The 21704-nt window shown below is 30.9% G+C and overlaps 1 protein-coding gene and 2 non-coding genes across 4 annotated transcripts in view; 2 read left to right on the top strand and 1 right to left on the bottom strand.

Moving 5' to 3' along the window:
• The first annotated feature begins 6169 nt into the window (after positions 1–6169).
• Positions 6170–6242, top strand: TRNAR-ACG (transfer RNA arginine (anticodon ACG)). Its single transcript has one exon. It is a non-coding gene; the product is annotated as a tRNA-Arg (tRNA).
• A 465-nt stretch (positions 6243–6707) lies between these two features.
• TRNAG-GCC (transfer RNA glycine (anticodon GCC)) lies at positions 6708–6778 on the bottom strand. The gene has a single exon. It is a non-coding gene; the product is annotated as a tRNA-Gly (tRNA).
• A 13559-nt stretch (positions 6779–20337) lies between these two features.
• The window catches only part of LOC148309806 (uncharacterized), a 182386-nt gene continuing 181019 nt past the window's right edge, over positions 20338–21704 (top strand). For both annotated transcript variants that reach the window (XM_088259469.1, XM_088259470.1), the window contains exon 1: positions 20338–20484. The gene's annotated coding sequence lies outside the window, so the exon portion shown is untranslated. The remainder of the gene's footprint in view (positions 20485–21704) is intronic.

Raw genomic sequence — 21704 nt, forward strand, 5'->3', positions numbered from 1 at the left:
AAAATATTACTTGATATGTTATAACATTAATGTTGACTCTCTTACTTGAAACGATATTTTTTTATCTAATAATAATGGTTTGGAATCAAATAATATTAAGAGAATCACTTATTTGCACTTATGAAAAAAGTTATGAAAAATCAACCTTCTAATTGACGTTTCTTGAATACAACAAAAGCTCAAATATATTTTTTCTGATTTGTAATGACTTCCTTATACGATTCTATTTATAATACATATATTTCATACATATATTTTTAAAATTCTCCGTTTGTTTATTTTGATTTCTTGAGCGATTACGGATCTCTTGAGAAGCGCATACACACTCCCTTAGGGATCTGCGGACCACTGGTTGGGCACGACTGGCCTGAAGTTTCATGGATCTTTTTGACCACCCCACACCAACCCTCGTCATCCTCACAATCTTCTGTCACTGGAGCTTAATGCTGAAAACGTGTTAAGTTTCGACAATTGAAGGACTTTGGTAGTTGAAGAACTAAAAAAAAAAACTTCGAAATCCTCCACTCTAAACATTATTGTGTAAAAATACATTGTATTACAGTCAGGTAATATCCGGTTATTCAGAAGGTTTATAATTCTGTAGGGATCCGATCATTAAGACCGGATCAATTGAATAACGGATCTTTTCAAGAAGAACCTATTTTCTCGTCGAACAACATAATTAAGGTACGGGGCATAATTTTCGTTGCAAACCGTATTGACGATGACGAAAAAAAGTGTCGAATTTACTAAAAAATATACATAAACGAGTCAGTAAAAGAATTAATCAGTGTCTTTAATAAATCAGTGAATCATTGAAAGAATGGATCAGCATTTGTGAACGAGATTAACAAATTTAGATACGGATACAATAGTAGATAATTAATATCCGGTCATTTACAAATAGTTCATGCCTAATGGGTATCGACCTAAAGTGCAAAAATGATGGTTTTAACGTGCATAATTATGTATTCATGCAATTTTTATTTCATTATTTGACAATCGATGACATACTAAAAATGTTATTTTTTTTGTAGAAATGCAAAAAACGTAAACTCTTATAACAATTTTATAAATAATACATTATATCAAAATTCCTCACCTTGCTTTCCATGTTCCCTTTATTCTCAAACTCCACCCCTAACTCAACCCCCCTTCTCCTCACCTACAGTACAGTTAATTATTTATGCTTTAGTTACGCTCAGACCCGACGATGGAACCTGTAACTTCCGAAACTAGTCGTTTAAATATATATAAGTGGTAAAAAACAAGTAAGTATTCTCATTTGCATTTTCATCATGTCTTACCACAAAATAATCAATACTATAGTTGGATATTTGTTCATGAATTGATTCGGCAGTAACTTTAAATGAAAATGAATATTTGTAATTTATTGTTTTTATATTTGTTGTGTATCGTTGAAATATTGTATATAATTCCTTTTCTAGCAGAAATATCTTTCACCCTGCGTTCCTTTACTAACGTAAAGAAATATATATTTCACTCATATATCCGATCAAGTGGTGTGGATAGAAATTACAAAAGTAAGATTTTAATTATTTTACGACTTAACGGTGTAGGAACAAGAGTCTCCTTTCTTTAAAATAAAATACGTTGAAAATCGTAGAATAAAAGATTATATCAAAGTTTTGTTGATGTTGTTTGGAATAAGATAATTGTTTGGCCGCCTCAAAACTTTCAACCGGATAAAATTAAATTCTAAAATATTTAGAGTAATCAACTTAGAAAGATAAGTTTATAACTTTTGTACATCAAGCCAGTCTCCTAAACGGATAGTAACAGCGAAAAACAATTAAAATTAAAATTTGAAGGACTTTCTAATTAAATTTAAAACGATTTTGTTTTCCAAATATTTAAGGGAAAATAAAGGAAACTTTATTGTCCAGGTAGGTGCCGCCATATTATATTTTTAAATTTCAGTCGTTTGTTTATTTAATAGCACAATATTCAACCAGGACGCGTGTGGATGGATTTCACTAAGTTCTTATGATTTTGGTACAAAACGGATACCATTTATGCTTATTATTTTTTTTTGTATTACATTTTGTTGGGAATTGTCGTCTAAACCCTTCAAACAAAAATAAAAAGTATTCTCATATGTTATAAATTTCATACAACACACATCCTAAAATTCAAGAGTTTGGAGCACTAATGTAAGTATTTATTTTGTTTAAGTCGTCAAAGAAACCTATTTCCATATAAAATATACCATATATCCATACTCGTCTAAATTAAGTTTATTTTATTCTAAATATTATTAACATTTCAGGCATTTACTTTGTGGTTAGTCATTTTTACTATTATATAAAACTTTCTTACTAAAATGTTTAGTAATATTAGTATATAATGCAAACAATTGTTTTCATACTGTTGTAGTGATTGTCCTGACGAAGAGACGGGTACGTTTTGAAACCGGTAGACATAAAAATCTCGGTGAGTGGTTATATACTAATATAACTAACATTTTTGTGTTTTTTTGTTATTATATAAAAGTAAGTTTATTCTCATATATTTCAAACATACATTTCATTTTTTAGGTGATCCTAGACAATTTTCCTCTCGGGTCGAAAAATATTTTTTTTGAAATTGGTACGATTCTCAAACTGAAAACTTTAATTTGCTCATCGATTAAAAGTTTTTTTTTTAAATTTATTGGCAAACCACTCGAAATTGGGTGATATATGCCATACTGGTGATTTTACTTAAACAATTTTTTTAATGATTTTACTCGCACTATTAAAAGATTAAAAGTAATTTGTTCTCCAAATCCAACATTTTAACACCAATAAGTAGAAATTCAGAAGATTGTATAATTTGGCACGCTTGACGAAGAAAAGTAAGTTTGAGGGTTTGCTTTTATTCAATTACTATCATTTTCCGATTATCGATTCCTTACCAATATTAGATTAAAAAGCATAGATTCGTTCTCCGAAAATGATTCAAATGAGTGATTCCTCAACAAAAAAGAGAAAATTGACAAGAGGCAGATCGCAAACATGTGATGTAAGAGAGTAAAGTACTATACTCTGTTGATTTTCCGTTATGTTAAAAATAAATTGTTTATCAATTACGTTAAAAGACCCATATTTCAGTATTCTAAATGGTTTACTTAAACGCTATCGATTTAGCAATTAAATTATAATTAATAAAATCCGTTTCAGGCCTAAAGACACACCCCATGGCTTTCCCTTAGTCCAAGGGTTTAAAACAAAATTCCTAAATGACCGTTAGGGGTACAAAAGGACAGAGGTATACGCCTTGGGGTCAGTGGGGAGAATATTTTAACCCTTCCGGGAAAATTATAATAATACCTTCGGATGCAATGGTTTGAGGGGACACTGCGTTAAATGATGGAAGGATAACTAGATATTGATACATACGAAGATGATGATGGATTGGTTTGCGCACACATCGATCTTTGTCCAAAACCAGAAACAGAATTAAGGTTTATTACCCATATTAAATGTAATCTGTATCGTAACAAATTGTCAAATGTGTGCTTTCGATTTCCGTACACCTTTTTCTTTAAAAAATATATTATAAAGCGGTTTAAAGTTGTAACGAAAAGTCTATAAAGTAATATTTAAAAAAAACTTTTAATGATTCTTGTTGGTAATTGTATAACTCTATACTCCATAAGCTTAAAATCCATATAAACTGAGCCCGTTTCGCTGAAAACTATGAAGACGTTGACAAATTTGACTGTAAATAATCCAATAAAATATACTCACAACATTCTGATTGTATCTAAATACTTATTCACAAATCTTGAAAAATTTCAAGTAATTTTTCAGGCGTTTTCCAGTATGAAAAATCTAGTTCGGATTTGCATACATCGAAATAAAAGTATTTCTACTAAATAAAAGCTTTCCCAATTCAACCATAGATGGATCTAGTGAAAATACACAAGCACAGTGTCATGAGATTAATTACATATTACGTAGGAGTTTCGAAACTTGTGTAATTGTCAATCATGAGTAGATTGGTGAATGTTGGACCTTTGTAAATCACTTAACTAGACTATGACAGGTCACAAGCTCTGTAAATACCCAGACTTTCATATTATTCTTCAACTTTGTTGAGATGTCAAAACGTAAATACAAAACGGATCTTTAAAGCGTCTAATTTGAAAAATCATATAATATAATTAAAATGTAACTTTGTTTTAAAATCACTATAGATATTTTATTATAATTAAAATGTCTACCGGTTTCGAAGCTAACCGCTTCTTTATCAATACTGATTAATAATAAAATATTAAAAAAGTTACATTAACAAAGTTACATTTTAATTATAAAACGGAAAATCACAATGTTATTGCTTCAAATATAAATTTTATGAAAAAATCATATTTTTTTTACCTGCCTTTTACCCATTCTCAATAAAGGGGGGGCCTCCTTCTCTATGTTTTTTTGAAGGAAAACACCAATCAAACAAAATTACGAATTCTTACTTGGCACTATCCATTAATTTGTTTGCGTTCATTACCGATAGCGCCATTTACTGATGTTCTGAGTGCTAAGAGACCTGGACTAATTAATATAATTTAACCTTGAATATTCCCCATTTCCAATATCTTGGAATGAAAACGAGCCCTAATGGGCCATGATAAGATTTTCGGCGGGCCTGTTGTATTTGCGAAAACGAGATTCCTTTATTTTTTGTCAATTATAAAGTCGTTTATAATCAGTGCGTATGTAAGATTCTCCGTTAATGACAGGTCATTAAATGATAAATGCATATTAGGCTGTTTTACGAAAGTGGTTAACGATGTAATTTAACATAACGAAAAACAGTAAAAACACTACTTAAACACTGCTACCATAATTTTAAGTTCTGGAGCTGATGCGATCAGATATCTTAATGATATTTTTTTAAACACGATCATCACGTTTTGAACTGCAGCGTATTAATCCTGTGCCCACTTTTCGATTTGGTGTCTCACTTTCTTTGATTTCAGAAATCTCCTTACAGTAGATTCCATACAATAATTAGAAAAGTTTTTTGAAAATAACGCAAAAATGACTGTTTTTAGATTTTCGAAAGTTTTAGTCTCTTAGACATTTTGTTTGGATAAAATACAGACACCTCAAGAAAACGACTAATCACTGCCAAAACAGGTAACTGGAGAAATTTTTGACTTTTGAGGATGGTAAGTAACCATTCATTGTTCCTAGAAGTGATAGATAACCCATGGCTCAAACCTAGGTTCAATTATATTAATATAGAATTTTTTGTACTTAATTAGTCTATTTATATTGCCAGGGTAATAAATAGATTGTAACCCACGAAGGAAAGGACTGTTACGCTTTTGCCCAAACACGGGCTCACCACATTAAGCAGAAATAATAACCTAAAAAAAACGGGAATAATCCTAAAATCCACCTTGTAATAAAATCAGCAAAAACGTTATCAAACTGATTCGTTTTTTTATTTTTTATTTTTCCATCTGTGGATTCATGTTCCTGTAACCTTTAACAGGTGGTCCACAAAAGGAATTATTGGGAAATAATGCTGTGAGGAATCAAAGGTCGGGAATTGTTAATCCATTGTTTCACGATGAAAGGGCTGGTGATTTATTTGTTTGTAAACAGTTTGCTGTTTATAGCAGATGTTGTTATCATCGTTTGTTGTTGGATCGGTTGAATGATTGCCAAACTTTGGCTTGAACACAAATTTGATAGTCTCCTTATAAAATTTACCGGATTTGGTATTCGTTCCAGTACACTCGAATGATTTCTCCTTTGTAAATATAATATTATTGTCGTATTATATTGGTCGAAGGTCAAGTATAATAATTTCTATAAAAACAATTGAGTAGTTTAATAGTAGGCCAAAATACGTGTTTATAATCTAAAAATTTTATATCCGATCGGTATGCTAGTTTTTGACTCTCAAAACGCCATTTAATATACCTACGTATTAACAAATATAAAAATATTTACACATAATGTGACCAAAAATAAAATAACAATCGGGATTTATAGTTCAGATACCTACTCTTATTTAAAAAAAAAACTCAATAAAAATAAATCTACTATTTAAAAAGTAAGTAGAATAATTTTTGAAAAAAATAATTTTTTCATACAAAGATATGAAAAAAGCGCTACTGTATTTATATACAATAATTTTGCCACGTTGGCCATCGGGTCCTGTGGCGCAACGGATAACGCGTCTGACTACGGATCAGAAGATTCCAGGTTCGAATCCTGGCAGGATCGAAGAATTATTTTTGTTAATATTTTTTAATTTTATTTTTTTTAGTTCTACATTTTATATGTGTAGGTCACGTACATTTATTTATTGAAGATGTTGTGCGATAGGGAAGAGAAAGAAGACGTTTCTGGAGATATCATGTGAGAAGAGCGAGTTCGGATCGAGTGGTGAGGGTGGCAGCGGACAGCAACATAAGCGGGATCAGACCCCCAGGAAGACCACCTAAACGATGGAAGGATAGCTGGTCTTCTACCTCCCAGGAGCGTCCCGAGAATGACAGGACTTAGTCCTAAAAGAAGAAGAAGACGTATATTTAAATAAAAACTTCTAATTGAATTCATGACTAATATGATTTTTTTCAATGTTATTTATATTTTTAAATAATTAAAAGTGAAGCAATCATGAAAAAAGGATTTTTGTGTTTTTGTTCAAAAGTAAAAAAAAAAATAGAAATTGAAAAAAAAAAGAATTGCATCGGCCGGGAATCGAACCCGGGCCGCCCGCGTGGCAGGCGAGCATTCTACCACTGAACCACCGATGCCACAGAAGATAAGGTCGTAATAGTGTTACTTAAATTAGAACGTTTCTTTTATATTCGTGACTAGATTTACTTTATCAGGCATGCCGGGAGTTGCTAAACTTTTGGAATAATTGGTGGAGACTGCAACTCTGTAGATATGCATCAACTTGTACGGATTAGTAATTCTTATTATGAAAAAGATTGTTTTTTTTATTGTAAAACATAGACATTTACTACTTAGTCGGACGCCTTGTTATTGCGCTGTTAATCAATGAATAACGGTCGATTAGTAAATGACAGCGCGTTAAATAGACACGAAGTTGCAAATAATTTTTGAATATTGCAATTATAATAACAATATTTCAGGCAATTGCAAAATTCCTTGATTTTTATATTTAGTACTTTTCGAACCAATAATATATTAAGAGAAAACATACTATTTTATCATAAAGTACACATCGCTCGCTCCTTTCAAGAACGTCATAAATCAAAAAACTTGATTTTTCTGGAGGACGTTTTTAAAGTTTAAAAATATAATACAATGTATTAAAAATAAATATCAAACTACTTTTTGATCTTTTTACTGTGCATCAGATCTTTTTAGGTAAAACCTAAAGGTTTTTTCTCCATTTGAAAAATATTTAGTATTTAAAAAAAAAAAATTAAACAATACATTTTCTTCAAAATTCAAAAACAACATTTTATGCCCTGAAGCGGGTAAATGTTAAGTAAAAAATATGCCACTTTTGCTTTGATAAAGTACATTTTCTGGGCATTCCGAAAACATGCACAGCTGAAAATTGACGATTTTTGATTTATGACGTTCTTGAAAGGAGTGAGCGACATGTAATATATTATGTGCAAATTGGCTACGGCCGTTCATAGGAAATAATAAATCAAGATTATTTATTGATATTTCAACAAAGATAAAATATCTTTCTTTTGTTCGCCTCCGTAGTGTAATGGTCAGCGTATTACCGTGGCTACCGTGCTCGGTTCCCGGGTTCGATTCCCAGGGGGGGGGTCAAATAAATAAAAGTAATTTTTTCACTATAATATTTATTCAATTACCCTAAACTGGTATCTGAAGCGCAGGACTGATCACCTTACCTTCATGTAAATAACGCTCAAGATAACACTGCTTCAATACGATACAGAACCCTATGCACCATTGGGTGCAGATAAGGGTTAAAAGAAGAAGAAAATTTCTCGGTTATCTTCTGGGAATTTGCAGGGCTTAAGATCTGTCATAGGCTGGTTCAATATAACTATATAGAAATATATATATATATATATATATATATAAATATATATATATATATATATATATTATATATATATATATATATATATATATATATATATATATATATATATATATATATATATATATATATATATATATATATATATATATATATATATATATATATATATATATATATATATATATATATATATATATATATATATATATATCCTAAGGTTGCTGTACAGTATATTTTACACATTACACGTTTGTGTGTATTCAATATCCGAGAAACGGGTTATCCATCATGATTTGCAGTAGTCGCCTGGCACGAGAGATATTGTTGTCTGTCTGCTAAAGGAAATGTAATTTGGATTTAGTGGTGGCAACGCCAGTGCCGGAGCACAGCCGAGCACGTGTGTCGGAAGTGGGAATCGAGAAACGCCGCACTTGTGTGAGCGAGGCGCAAATTATAATTATCATCAATCATTTATGAGAGATGCTCGTTCCGAATCTGAGAGACACGTCTCCAATAATAATGATAGTAATGAATACAAGGCCTATTTAAAAAATCGATTAAAACGTGCGAACGAAAGTATTATCTATTTCAGGCTCAACATACGATAAATTGCCACTTATTTTCCTTACACCCAGATAACATTTGTCGAATTTAACTTTTTTCTTATAACACCGTTTTTGTATCCAAAAAATTTTTTTTTTCGATATAAATACATATATCGTTCTGAAAAGATGAATTACTGAAAGGTAAGTAATAATATATATTAATTAATTATACTCGCATATTCTAAAAAAACAAAAAAAAATCCAATGTGTATTTTAAAAAAAATCGTGCGTGAAATGACGTCCGGCTCTCAGCTCAGCCGGATGCTCAATTCAATTACGTTTTAAACCTCTCAAGGACATTTTTCACTAGCTTTGACTAAAAACACAAATTACATTGAAAAAAAATATTAGCTTTCATTAAGGACCTTATTTTATGAAAATATTATACACTGAGTGTCATGAGGTATCTGTTAGACGCAATGTGGCCCCAAACAATTTGACTTAGTGAAGGTCAATCCACGACTGGTAACTAGCCTAGCAAATAAAATTATTTAGAACGGAATTTTACCTTTATAGAAACTTTTGCAAAAATAGTTTAATTTGTACCTATATATCTCCCTCTGTAGTGCTGATCACATCTTCTTATTAAGTGACTGAAATATCATTACAAGAAAATTGTTAGAAAATTAGATTGCAATGTCTCATTTCAGAAAAATATCTAAAACTTTTGTGTGTTTTAACAAATATAAAGCTTTGTTCTGAAAAATTCTCCATGACATAACCCAGAAATCCGCTAAAATATCACATAGGTAGGTGCGGCGCCGAGATAGGGTAGAGTAATGTAAGATACGCGTTTGTGACACTCACGGCTTGAAAAAGTGTTCCGCTTCCGCCGGAAGTGGGCAATAGGCTTTGCCTAAAAGCCACATTTGGCATACAGATAAGTTATACAAATGGTCTAAGGCGAATTCTCGATTATCCATACTGAACAAGAAATGTGAAAAGGTTTGATAATCTATCGAACTGAAGAACTGTTCGATATCGACCCTCTTCCGCACCCAACGGTGCATAGAGCACTGCATACTTACTATTTACTTCTTTACGCCATTGTGCCGCGTTATAGGCGTAGATCCAGACTCTGCATTCACGTTTATTGAATGTAACTGCTATGTATGAATGAAAATGTTCCAGACCATTTTCTACTACTAAAAATACAAGAAAATTACTACTGCTAAAGTACTAAAAATAAAGAAGAGGAAAGGAGAATAACAGCAATTGCAAGGATATTTTGCAAGAGTTGCATACCTGTATTCGTACAATCCTTTTGAGGACGAAATGTGTATGAGTCCTATAATAACAAAATGTACGTTAAATCTTGATTTTTTTTTCATTTTGCAATTGGCGGGTATCGAGAACCCATAACGCCAGCTTCGCAGTCGAGCGTCTACCCGACTACTCCACAGCGCCTGTCACATGAAATTTTGATAAATGATTTATAAATATATGTACAATTCTTTTCAATTAAACTTTCATTAAACACTTTTACGTTACAAATGCTAAAAATTCACCAGTGTTAAGTAAAATTTCTCATTTGAAATTACTTTCGGTTAGCCCAAATTGCCTGGCAGGAATTTATTTGTTGATGGAGAATTACCACTTAATTTTGTCTCGATACATTTCTGCTGGAAGTCCTTTGATAATTTTATTAAATCGAAAACAATAAGGGCATATTACGGAGACCTCACTGCTGCCTCGCCCGAGGCGGGAAACAGTAGGACAAAGGGCATAATTGGAGAAAAGTTGTTATTGGGAGACTACACACACTTTCAGAGCCTTATCCAATTACTTCGTAAAGTTTAGAGACAAATTTTAGACAAGGACTTCCGAATTCGCCTCAGCACTATAATCTTCCGTGAAACATCGGAAATGGGTTATTGATTGAAGACTATGCAGTGGTGAAATATTCAAATTTATTTTTATCTTTCAGCTTTTTGAACGGCATTGAAATGTCATATCTGAAAAAGATCGGTTTGTTCCATCATATCGTATTCGATTGCATTTCGTAAACAATTTTCTTTTATTTTTAATTAAAGTTTTACTTAAAAAATTTTAAGTGTGTACAAATACTTGTTCTCAAATCTGGATTATCTCCAATTAAAGGAGTTAATAGGAGTTATTTGTAAATGCCCAGACTTCCATATTCTTCTTCATCTATGTTGAGATGCCACAAAAATAATATGAAAGTTTTACTTAGTAAATACTAGTATTTCTTTAAATCTATCGTAACACTTTTATGGTAAACTTAAATTAAAAATAGATTGATTTGAGAAAGATTTTACCATAAAGTGACTGAAGAATAAATTTATGAAATTTTCGTTTATATAGTTTTATAAATAAGTAAAAGTGAGGGTACAAAATTGTGAAAAAGGGTTGCCATGACAAACACGAATGGTGCTTAACCAGTTATAATTGAGTACTTAAATTAAAAAATATAGACCAGAAGATTCGACCGCTTTTGAAGCTTTCAATTAAATTTCATGAAGAAAAACCTGCAGGAAAGGCTTTATTCCGCGTCCGAACGGGAAACTGCATAATTGAATTTTTCACAAAGAAAGTGAGAGAGTTTCTTTAAAGTATTCAAATTGAAATCATCCCTTTATGTAATACATTTATGCAACGAATATGTGACAATGATTTTTTTGATGGAAATTCTGTTAAAACTCGTGTTGCTGGTTGAAGACTGTCATAGGCTTGCTGGCCATTTCGACTTGGCACGGTGTCATCTTGATTGTTAATTATATGAAGCCAGTTGATCAGGTGATAAGTTCTGCGCCCTAAAGAAGGAGCTTAGGATGAATGAAATTTCTGCTGTATGGGAAAGGAAATACACAGTACAAGAAAAAAAGGGACTGTGTATTAATTAAAAAGGTAAACAAGGAGAAAAGCAGCAATGACTAGTAAGTATGATTATAGTGTAAAAATAAAAGTTTTTACAACAAATATCCTTCAGTGAATTAATTAAATATTTATTTATCTATATTCAAAATCTTTAGGCTCAAAATACAACAATTAGGTTCGAACGATAAATATCTTATGTAAAATATATTAGAAAAAAGAAGAAATGTAACATAATGATAAAAAGGAATAACATTATACTAAAAGTAAAACACGAGAAAGAGTGGTGTGGCGTTCTATTCTCTCTGCCTACCCTGCGGGGAAGCGGCGTGATGGTTAAGTTAGTTAGTTTAAATAAACATATGGAACTATGCAAAAAATAGGCATAATTTATTCACAGTTAACTTTCAAAACACGTTAAGATATTTTAAATTTAATCTTATGTAAATAACCTTATGTTGTAATGAAAGCGGAGTATTTATGCTCACTTTGCTTTACAGACTCCCCTTCTACCTCTGATCTACGTTTCTGTTCAAGGATTTTTCATTAAGGAAGAACTTTGCCCACTTAAATCAGAAATGAATTTTTATGACTCATACCTTCCCTTCTTTTTAAAAAACAACCTGGGGAGCTTCTGTAAAATATAACAGGCTTGTCTGCAGGTGAAAACGAAATTACGGCCATGGAAGGTATGAAAAATACACTTCGAAGCTCAGATTAATCGTTTTTTTCTGGATTTTGTAATTAGTGCGAACCAAATCAATTTTGATGAAAAATTAGAGAAAAAAAAATCACCTCACAACTTAATTAACTACTGATATCTTAACATTGAAGAAGAAGAATATGGAAGTCTGGGTATTTAAAGGGACTACGACTTGTCATAGGCTGGGTTAATCGATCATTTTATCTCGTGTAATATTCACCATTCTACCCGCGATTAACAACCACACTACTTCGATTCTTTCTGGATTCGGACCTCACATACAAATGGAAAGAGTCTCTGCTTAATAAAATCTTTCCTCATCCCACCATAGATGTCTATTGCAAACATGCGCATACTGTGTTACGAGTTTGATCAATATATCTAGATGTTTCAAAAATTTGAGTAGTGTGATTGTCAATTATGGGTAGAATTGGTAGAAATGTTACACGTGTGTAAAGTGATCACTTAATAAAGCATATGATGGTCACAAGCCCTGTAAATGAACAGATTTCTATATTCATCTTCACCTATTATGAGATATCAAAAAATAATCTTAATTTATGTAATTTTTTGACACTCAACAAAGATGAAAAAGAATATGGAAGTCTGGGCATTGACGGGTCTTACAACCGTCATAGGCTGGTCACTTTTTCATTTATTTTAAAATGTCAAAAAATAATATAAAAATTACTAAGTGGAGATAATCCAATTTTGTGAACAAGTATTTTGACACACTCAATATGTTGTAAATAAATTTATGTCTATGTATGTATATTATTAGATTAAAACCAATATTTTTAGCTTTTCCACTTTATTTTTATTTGACCAGCGACCGGGTTTCGTCGTTACCGACATCATCAGACTGGTGTCGGTAACGACGAAATTCGGTCGCTGGTCAAATAAAAATAAAGTGGAAAAGATAAAAATATTGGTTTTAATCTAATAATACATATATTAAAAATGCAATTCCATCACGAAATGTCAGTGAATAATATAAATTTATGTCTATGTATATATATTTATAACGCTTATCAAGTGCATAATTTTGATCACTTTCGATTGTGAATGTGGACCACTTGGCAACATGCACTTAAAGTGGTCGAACGATGTGACGCAGGAAACTAGAAAACTGCATTGCACCATCTTAATGTAACTTCTGAAACAATGTCAAGAGCAACATTATCCGTATTCACTAATCCTGTTAATATTTGACCGAGAAACGAAAACTCCATAGATAAAATGTATTAGGCCTGTCTTCACCCCTGTATACAATCGTCATCCAGTAAAAATATGCATACCTTATTTAACGGGCTATACGCACTTTTTTTATCAAAAAATTGCCATCAAAATTCAGGTGCGTCTTACAAGTGCTTGATATTCCCGCCAGTCTTTAAAATGGCCATATATTCGATGCTGCGGGTAACCTATCTCTATCTGGCAACATTGTAGTGATGGGAATCGTACAATAAAAATGTAGTCCACCACACAACACCACACGTGCATTTGTAGTACACATAAATCAACTACAGTTGTGTAATGTAAGTTATGTTATATTTTCTGTGGCGAACACCGCCCAGTCAAAAATAAAATGTAATAGCAAGATTAAATACAACGTAAAAACGTAAATTAAGAAATAAAAATAAAATTTAAAAGCCAGATAAGAGTGAAAAAATTAAGAAACATTAAAAAATATGTAAAATGAGAAACAGTAAAATAAAAATATGTAAATACAAACGTAAGTAAGATAAACGGATGCAGAGAATGACATAACCAATTAACAAGAATTTTATTTTCCTTAAGAAATTAGGTCATTCTCCGGACTACCCATCGAAAAATGTCAATGATCTCCTGCATACCGTATTGATAAGATGATTAATTGATGAATCGATTATCTCGACAAATCACCCATTTGTCCGGCTTACAAGCCGATGCAAAAACTCATTCCTTGAAGAAAAAATATTGATCTGAACATACTTACCACGTCTTCTTGCGTTGATTGTGACCATTTGATGATGAATGGCGTCGCAAGGCATAGCGAGTAAATCAATCGATTTGTTATTTTTTGACATCTCATCAAAGATGAAGAAGAATATGGAAGTCTGGGCATTTACGGGGCTTACGACCGTCATAGGCTGGTTTAAGTGATCACTTTACACACGTGTAACATTCACCAATTCTACCCATTATTGACAACCACACTTCTCAAATTCTTGGAAGTTCTATATATATGAACCAATTTAGAAACCTTATTCATGAATCACTAGAACTTTACTAGAGACATCTATTGGTGAGATGTAAAGAAGCTTTTTATTAAGCAGAAACTCTTATATTAGTATGTGAGATCCGAATCCTGGATTATAATCACACACATGAGAAACGCCAGAAAATACCATTTTCATTTTTATTATTAAGCTTATAATTTGACCAGATAATTTATTTACAACATTTTGAGTGTGTCCAAATACTTGTTCACAAAATCTGGATTATCTCCAATGGAGATAATCCAGATTTTGTGAACAAGTATTTGGACACACTCAAAAACAATCGATTTGTTTAAAAAAAAATACATTATTGAATTCCAATGGACAAAATGTCAAGTAAATAAATGGTTTATTTATATTATAAGTTTAAACAGAAATTGTAATTCAATATGGTGGTATCAAAAAAGGTGATATTAAGTTAAACCAAAATATTCTCGAGGCTTTTAATATTCATTAAATGATTTTAATTATTCAAAAGCTTTCATAAATATTATTAGATCAGTACACAAGAAACATCTTTGGAATTATTATAAAAGCTTCCAGTAATTGACAGGGCGATATTCCCATAAATAGAATTAGCCGCCTCAAAAATACGACAGCAATATAAATTGGTGTGGCAGCGCGCAAAGCGAGGTAGAGCCCGAAAGTTCTCGATTGCTATCATAGAGAAAGCGCACCCTCAAGCCACCCCCCGAGTGTTCCAAGGCCGCCAAATTATTGGATAGGAAAATCAAAAGTGCCCGTAAATTCACAACGACAGAACTGAATTTTACGGTGAGCCATCCATTCCGGAATAACACGAATTCATCGCGAAATATCCTCGCCATTGTCCTTTTATCAGATCGCCTTTTGATACGGTACAATAGCGTCAGGCTAAAACTTTTGTGTCTGGGAATATATATTTTTTTCAACGGTGAAATACTGTTATTGCTAAAGAAGAACGGAGATAACGGTTTCCTATTGACGTTGGGTCTTTGTGGAAGTGGAAAAATATTCGCGTTAATTGTTCCCTTTCCAGACACTAGTGGGGGTGCCGCAAGGTTCGGTATTCTGCCCCATTACTGTTCTGTTTAAACCGTAGGTTCCCAAACTGGGTACTATCGCCCACTTGTGCGCGATGAAGAAATCTTGGTAGGCAATACTGTCTTCGGGAGAATATGGTGAACGTTGTGAAGAGTCAATGGGCGATAACAATAATGTCACCTAAAAATGTTATTTCTATAAGGTTGAACGTACAACTATATTTTTATCTAGAAATAGATGAACGGGGGAGATTTAAGGGTATTTCTGACAAAAATAAAGCATATTAATGAGAAATTCACAGCACAACACCGGGGGCATCCTTCTCATTCAATGTAAATATTAATATAACTTTTTTGCTTAAAACTAGTAAGACTTATTAAGAAATATCTTTTGTTGTTTTTTATTACAACAGTATAAATATTTTCTTTTATTTTCTATTAAATGACTTTAAAAATTTGATTGAAAATTATTTTATTTCCAAACATCCTATGTTAAATTATATAAATGCAGTTACATGAAAACATGTGTTAGTGAATATAAAAAATCCACAAAGATACGTTTACTATTAACTTTAATAGAGGTGTAGTTTTCCAAAGATGTGCGATAAAAAATACTGACGTTGGAAAAAGGGCATCGAGTAAATAAAGTTTGGGAATCTATGGATTAAAGTAAAACATTACTGACCCTTGATAAACGACAGAGATTAGATAGTCGAAGTGCTCTTATTTATGAATAAATACTCCTTTTTACGGGCTATCTAAATCGAAGTGCTTTTAATTTTTGGTTGAGACTAAAGTAAACAATAGGCTTTTAATGTTGCAAAGGATAAGGCAAGTATCTTACATAAAATTGTACCTCGCATATACGTCTGAGAAGACTTGAATGACTTGAAGAGGTTATTTTCTCATCTGAAATTGAACACGGTGATTTTTCATAGATGATTTTTGTGCGTTGAATATAAATACTATTTTAATTAATGATTCGTGGTTTATATATACTAATGCGAAAATCGTGCTTCAATATTGACAACTCACTTCAATTAAAATTAATCCGATGTGTAAATAAATGTTTTGTTTTTATTTTTTAAATTGAGGTTGTTGTTATTTTGCGAAAGTCTGTTAATCGTTATTTCACTTGACTTACTTAGCATTAAAAAATGAAAGCTCTGTATAAATTTTATCCAGTTACAATGGTTTTAATGACGTGTAAATAGTTAGGTTCATGTTCAAACATGTAGAAATGTAACAAACAACTAAGTTTTTATTTTTAAATAAATAATTTTATCACATTTGTTTACTAATACTTTAGAAATAAGCTAGACTTAAATATTTATAAAGAAATCATATCTATGTAAAAATAATTTGTGAAGCACCCTTGGGGTGATTTTCTTCAAAACAACTACCTCGTCGAAACAAATCTAGGTTTGATCCACTTAAATACTCAGACTTACATACTTTTATTCATCTATGTTGAGATGTCAAAAAAACTTAACATTAATTTGCTTTCATTTTTACTTTACTGATATTTCTTTCAATCATTTTTAAGTTCTTATTATTTTTTATTTTATGGGATAAAGTGATATGGGATAATGTGATGGGTAATATGATATATATGTATATATATATATATATATATATATATATATATATATATATATATATATATATATATATATATATATATATATATATATGTACAATATAAATCTAAGAGGCTTGCATACTTGTAATAAGTATGCAAGTCTCTTAGTAAGACAAATAATTAAATACATACAGTTGTTGAAGCGCTAGTTGAAGCGCTAATATATATTTTTTTCAGTTTCTTGTACTGTCCGATATTAATATAAGGCATTAGTTAATATTTTAGTAATGAAATATTTAATAGATTTATATTATCCACTGACACTTCGTGATGGAATTGCATTTTTAATATATTATTAGATTAAAACCAAGATTTTTAGCTTTTCCACTTTATTTTTATTTGACCAGCGTCCGGGTTTCGTCGTTACCGACATCATCAGACTGGTGATGTCGGTAACGATGAAACCCGGTCGCTGGTCAAATAAAAATAAAGTGGAAAAGCTAAAAATCTTGGTTTTAATCTAATAATATAATAATGAAATATTTACCCATATTTTAATTTCCTACTAGTATTGCATCGTCTTTTGATCATTTTAATCAAATTGATTGTATTCAAGTCGATCGAATGAGGAGTATTACATTTTCAATCTGCAAGTGAAGCCATCGGTATTCCCAGACGTAGCTTATGCGCTCAATGCTCGATGAAAGCTGTAAACAAACATGTCCTTTAGGGGAAATATCGGAAAATATTTCCATAAAATGCATAACGAAATAATAAATGGAATCCTTTGCAGAAATACTGATATTGGAAACATTACTTATTGTATCTATTTGTAGTACTCTCTAAATAAGAAACTCCGTCCCTTCATGTCATATCATTATATACCATATATATATATATATATATATATATATATATATATATATATATATATATATATATATATATATATATATATATATATATATATATATATATATATATATATATATATATATATATATATATATATATATTATAAAATACAATCTCAATACTTGCAAGTTAATATTGAATTGTAATAATATTTATAAATATTTTTTACCATGATTTGCGCCTTTTTAACAGATAGATAATGTAATGTTCAATGTGTGCAGTGATTACAATGGATGAGATGCCTAGTTCGATTCCCAATTGGGTTAAAATAAATAAAGGTAATTTGTTCACACTAATATTTCGAACGTACTATGTATGTGACGTGTAGGTCCTACCACAAATAACTTCAAAAAGTTCAAAATAATTTTTATACTTTTTTTAGCATTTATCGTAGGTGTACAAATTATTACAAATGCATTGAACAACATACTTTCATATTTAAAAAAAACTTGATTTTTCAGGAGATCGTTTTTAAAGTTTAAGAATATAATGAAATGATTATACAGACCTGAATGATGGAAGTTTAACTTCTGAAACATGTAGTCTTTAATAAAACTCAAGTGGTAAAAAACAAGTGTTTTCTTTAATCATTGTATACTGAAATGTATTAAAAATAAATTTCAAGCCACTTATTGAACTTTTTACTGTGCAACAGATCTTTTGAGGTTAAACCTTAAGGTTTTTCCTCTATTTGAAACATATTTAGTATATTTAAAAATATAATTAAACAACACTTGTTCATTTGATTCAAAATGCAAAAACAACACTTTCTGGCCCGTAGCGGGTAAATATTAAGTTAAAAATATGCCGCTTTTGCTGGGATATATTACATTTTCTGGGCATTCTGAAAACACGCACAACTGAAAATTGACGATTTTTAATATATGACGTTGTTGAAACGAGTAAGCGATATCTTACAATCCTTTTGTTTTACTGCACTTGCGTATTGCTATAATACTATTATGTAGAAGGGATATATATGTATAAGGTATAAGGCAAGACTTTAAAATATGTAATATTATAAAATTTAGTATTTATACAATTAATTATGAAGTACTTATTCATAGATATTTTTGCGTATGATGGTCGTCAGCCCCGTAAAATATAATTGGAGATAATCCTGATTTTTTAAACAAGTATTTGGACACACTAAAAATATTGTAAATAACAAATTGTATTATTTACCATAATAAACGTCGATTTTCATCGCTGATCTAAACTGATTATTAGCACCTACCGTGAAAATGTCAATTCATATTTAATTCAGTATGAATATGTCATGAACATCATTTATCATTAATCTTTAATCATTGTAACATCATTCAATAAAGATAACTCAGTAGAAAATAATGAAAAAGTAGACCTTGGCTTCAATGGAGTAAATTTTGTTCGAAGTTAGATTAAAAATATTTCTTTACGCAATGACGCGTTAGTTGATTTGATTTAAAATTTCTGGAAGTTTTATATATTTGATTGGAACATTTCACATTTCCCAAACAAATTTCGTTTTGCCCAAATAAGAAAAATATGGATTTTGAAACATATGTAGAATGGTGAATGTCACACAGTGTTTTAAATGATTACTTAAACTTAATCTTTCCATCTCAACATTTTTCATCTGTGTTGTTAAATGAATAAAAATATGAGGAGTTCCCTCATTACAAAACATGCTAATTCATATACAGTTGACTGGTTAAATTTTGAAAAGAAAATTGGTCAATCTATTTGAACAAAAAAAGTAAATATTAAACTACCTAAGTGATTATTAAAGTTTGAATTTTAAAAAAAGCTTGTAATAGGTAAATACTAGCATTCGAAAAACGCTTGTATTCGAATTTAATCATATGTCAAAATTGCAAGGCAATCGGCGAATAACTGAAGAAAATATAAGATTTTGAACAACTTATATTTACAAATTTATGAGGCGAATATAGTAGGTAATAGGAGCAAAGGAAGATCGGGAAAAACCTACCACGATCGAGCATTTCAAATACTTGAAAGTGGCTAGGTCAGAAGTTGAAATTATCAACGGGTATGTATGAGGAGATCTATTCATGTGGAATAGACTAAGAATGTTTGCAAAGACAGATTGGTGTGGGGTTCTATTTTCTCTGCTTACCCCTGCAGAGAAGCGGTGTGATGGTGAGTTATCTAGTTTTAAAAAGTAAAAAATTATATAAAATGAATGCAAAGTAAAAATTCATATTTTCTTTTACTAAAAGTTTTTTAACAGAAAATTTGAAAAAAAAAACTAGTGATGCAACGTGTAAACATTTTTAAGGTTCCACTGCGCTTGCGCACGAAGGGGTTGATCCTCTGGACGGGGGTGTGGGTGGGGATGTTCCGAGAGGGGGGTGCGTTGCAGGGAGATGAACACCCCCTAATCTTCAGTACCACGGAGGCTGCGGGTCCGTACGGACACGCCTCTAGCGATACCTCTAACCGCGACTCTCGTGACGTTTCCCTACAATCTCGGTAGTGAGCACCGCGCCGTGACGATCACGTGCCTCAGTTAATCGTCTTATCTTAACAACACGTAAGCGTTTTTCATAATACATCTTTCTTATTAATTAAATTAACGTTTTTTTTATATCCTTGCCAAGAAATATGATAAAATATTGATATTGTATTATTTAAAATGAGTGATACTACTTACACAGCATTTAAAAAAGGTTTTACGTTATTATCTTCACTGGTTAAAAGAAAGCCCTTAAATTTTTAATTTTGAAAAAATAATGTCTACACTCTCCTTATCATTCATCGTTCACTTTGTGTAATAACACTTATATAAACAGTAATTCTGTTATCGTTCCACATTCCGCTCATTATTTTTAGCAAAATTTGACATACCTATTGTCGAGAATTCACTATTTTTAAAAACGCAGTATGTTTGATTTTTTTTCCATTTTTTACTTACACAAAATACCTTCTTATACACAAAATTGTTTCGTAAAATTAATACATATTTTTTATTAAATTATAATTTTTTAATGCCTGTATATTCAACTATAACCAATCAAATTGGGAGAATCATCTGTTTCATTTACGTACAAAAAGTAATCATTAAATTTTGATGAAATAAATATTAATTGTATATATATTTTTCCTTATTGTACCCCATTGGAATAAACAGATGTTGTAACAAAAAAACTAACTTACCATCACGCTGTTTCATCGCAAGGGTAGAAAGAAAGAATAGAAAGCCACAGCAATCAGTCTTTGCTTATGCATCTACTCATACAAACCCGAAAAATACAGTGTTTGTCTTAATTACATAAACATTATATGATTTGTTTCTGCTTCTTATCCAAATCTTAAGATGCGAATGACATTGTAAAATGTTGATGCAGTGATATAATGAAATAAATATGATTTCATAAATCATATTTATTTCATTATTAAATGCTTTACTTAAAGAAGATATTTAGAAATTTAATTAACAGCATATTTTTAAAAGTAGTAGCAAATGAAATTAGATTTTCGTTAATTACTCGTATTTTTTCTAATATTTCAAGTGTTTTTTGGGTTACTTTTATAAACATATTATTATTCAAGATACAGTCCAAGATATCAAAAACAATGAAGGGCTGATTACCTTTGATTAATGTATTTTATGATCAATATAACACTGTTTCGAAGAAACAGTACCTTATGTACCATTGGTGCGCATATAGGTTAAAGGAAGGTGATATAAAAAGTTAATTGTAAAAAAAACGCAGAAAATGCTAAATTCCACGGGTACTTTCTCACAACCTT

This window comes from Brachycentrus maculatus, unplaced genomic scaffold, assembly GCF_059751285.1.
Source record: "Brachycentrus maculatus isolate JH-2025_06_01 unplaced genomic scaffold, ASM5975128v1 h1tg000117l, whole genome shotgun sequence".
Classification (NCBI taxonomy): Eukaryota; Metazoa; Arthropoda; class Insecta; order Trichoptera; family Brachycentridae; genus Brachycentrus; species Brachycentrus maculatus.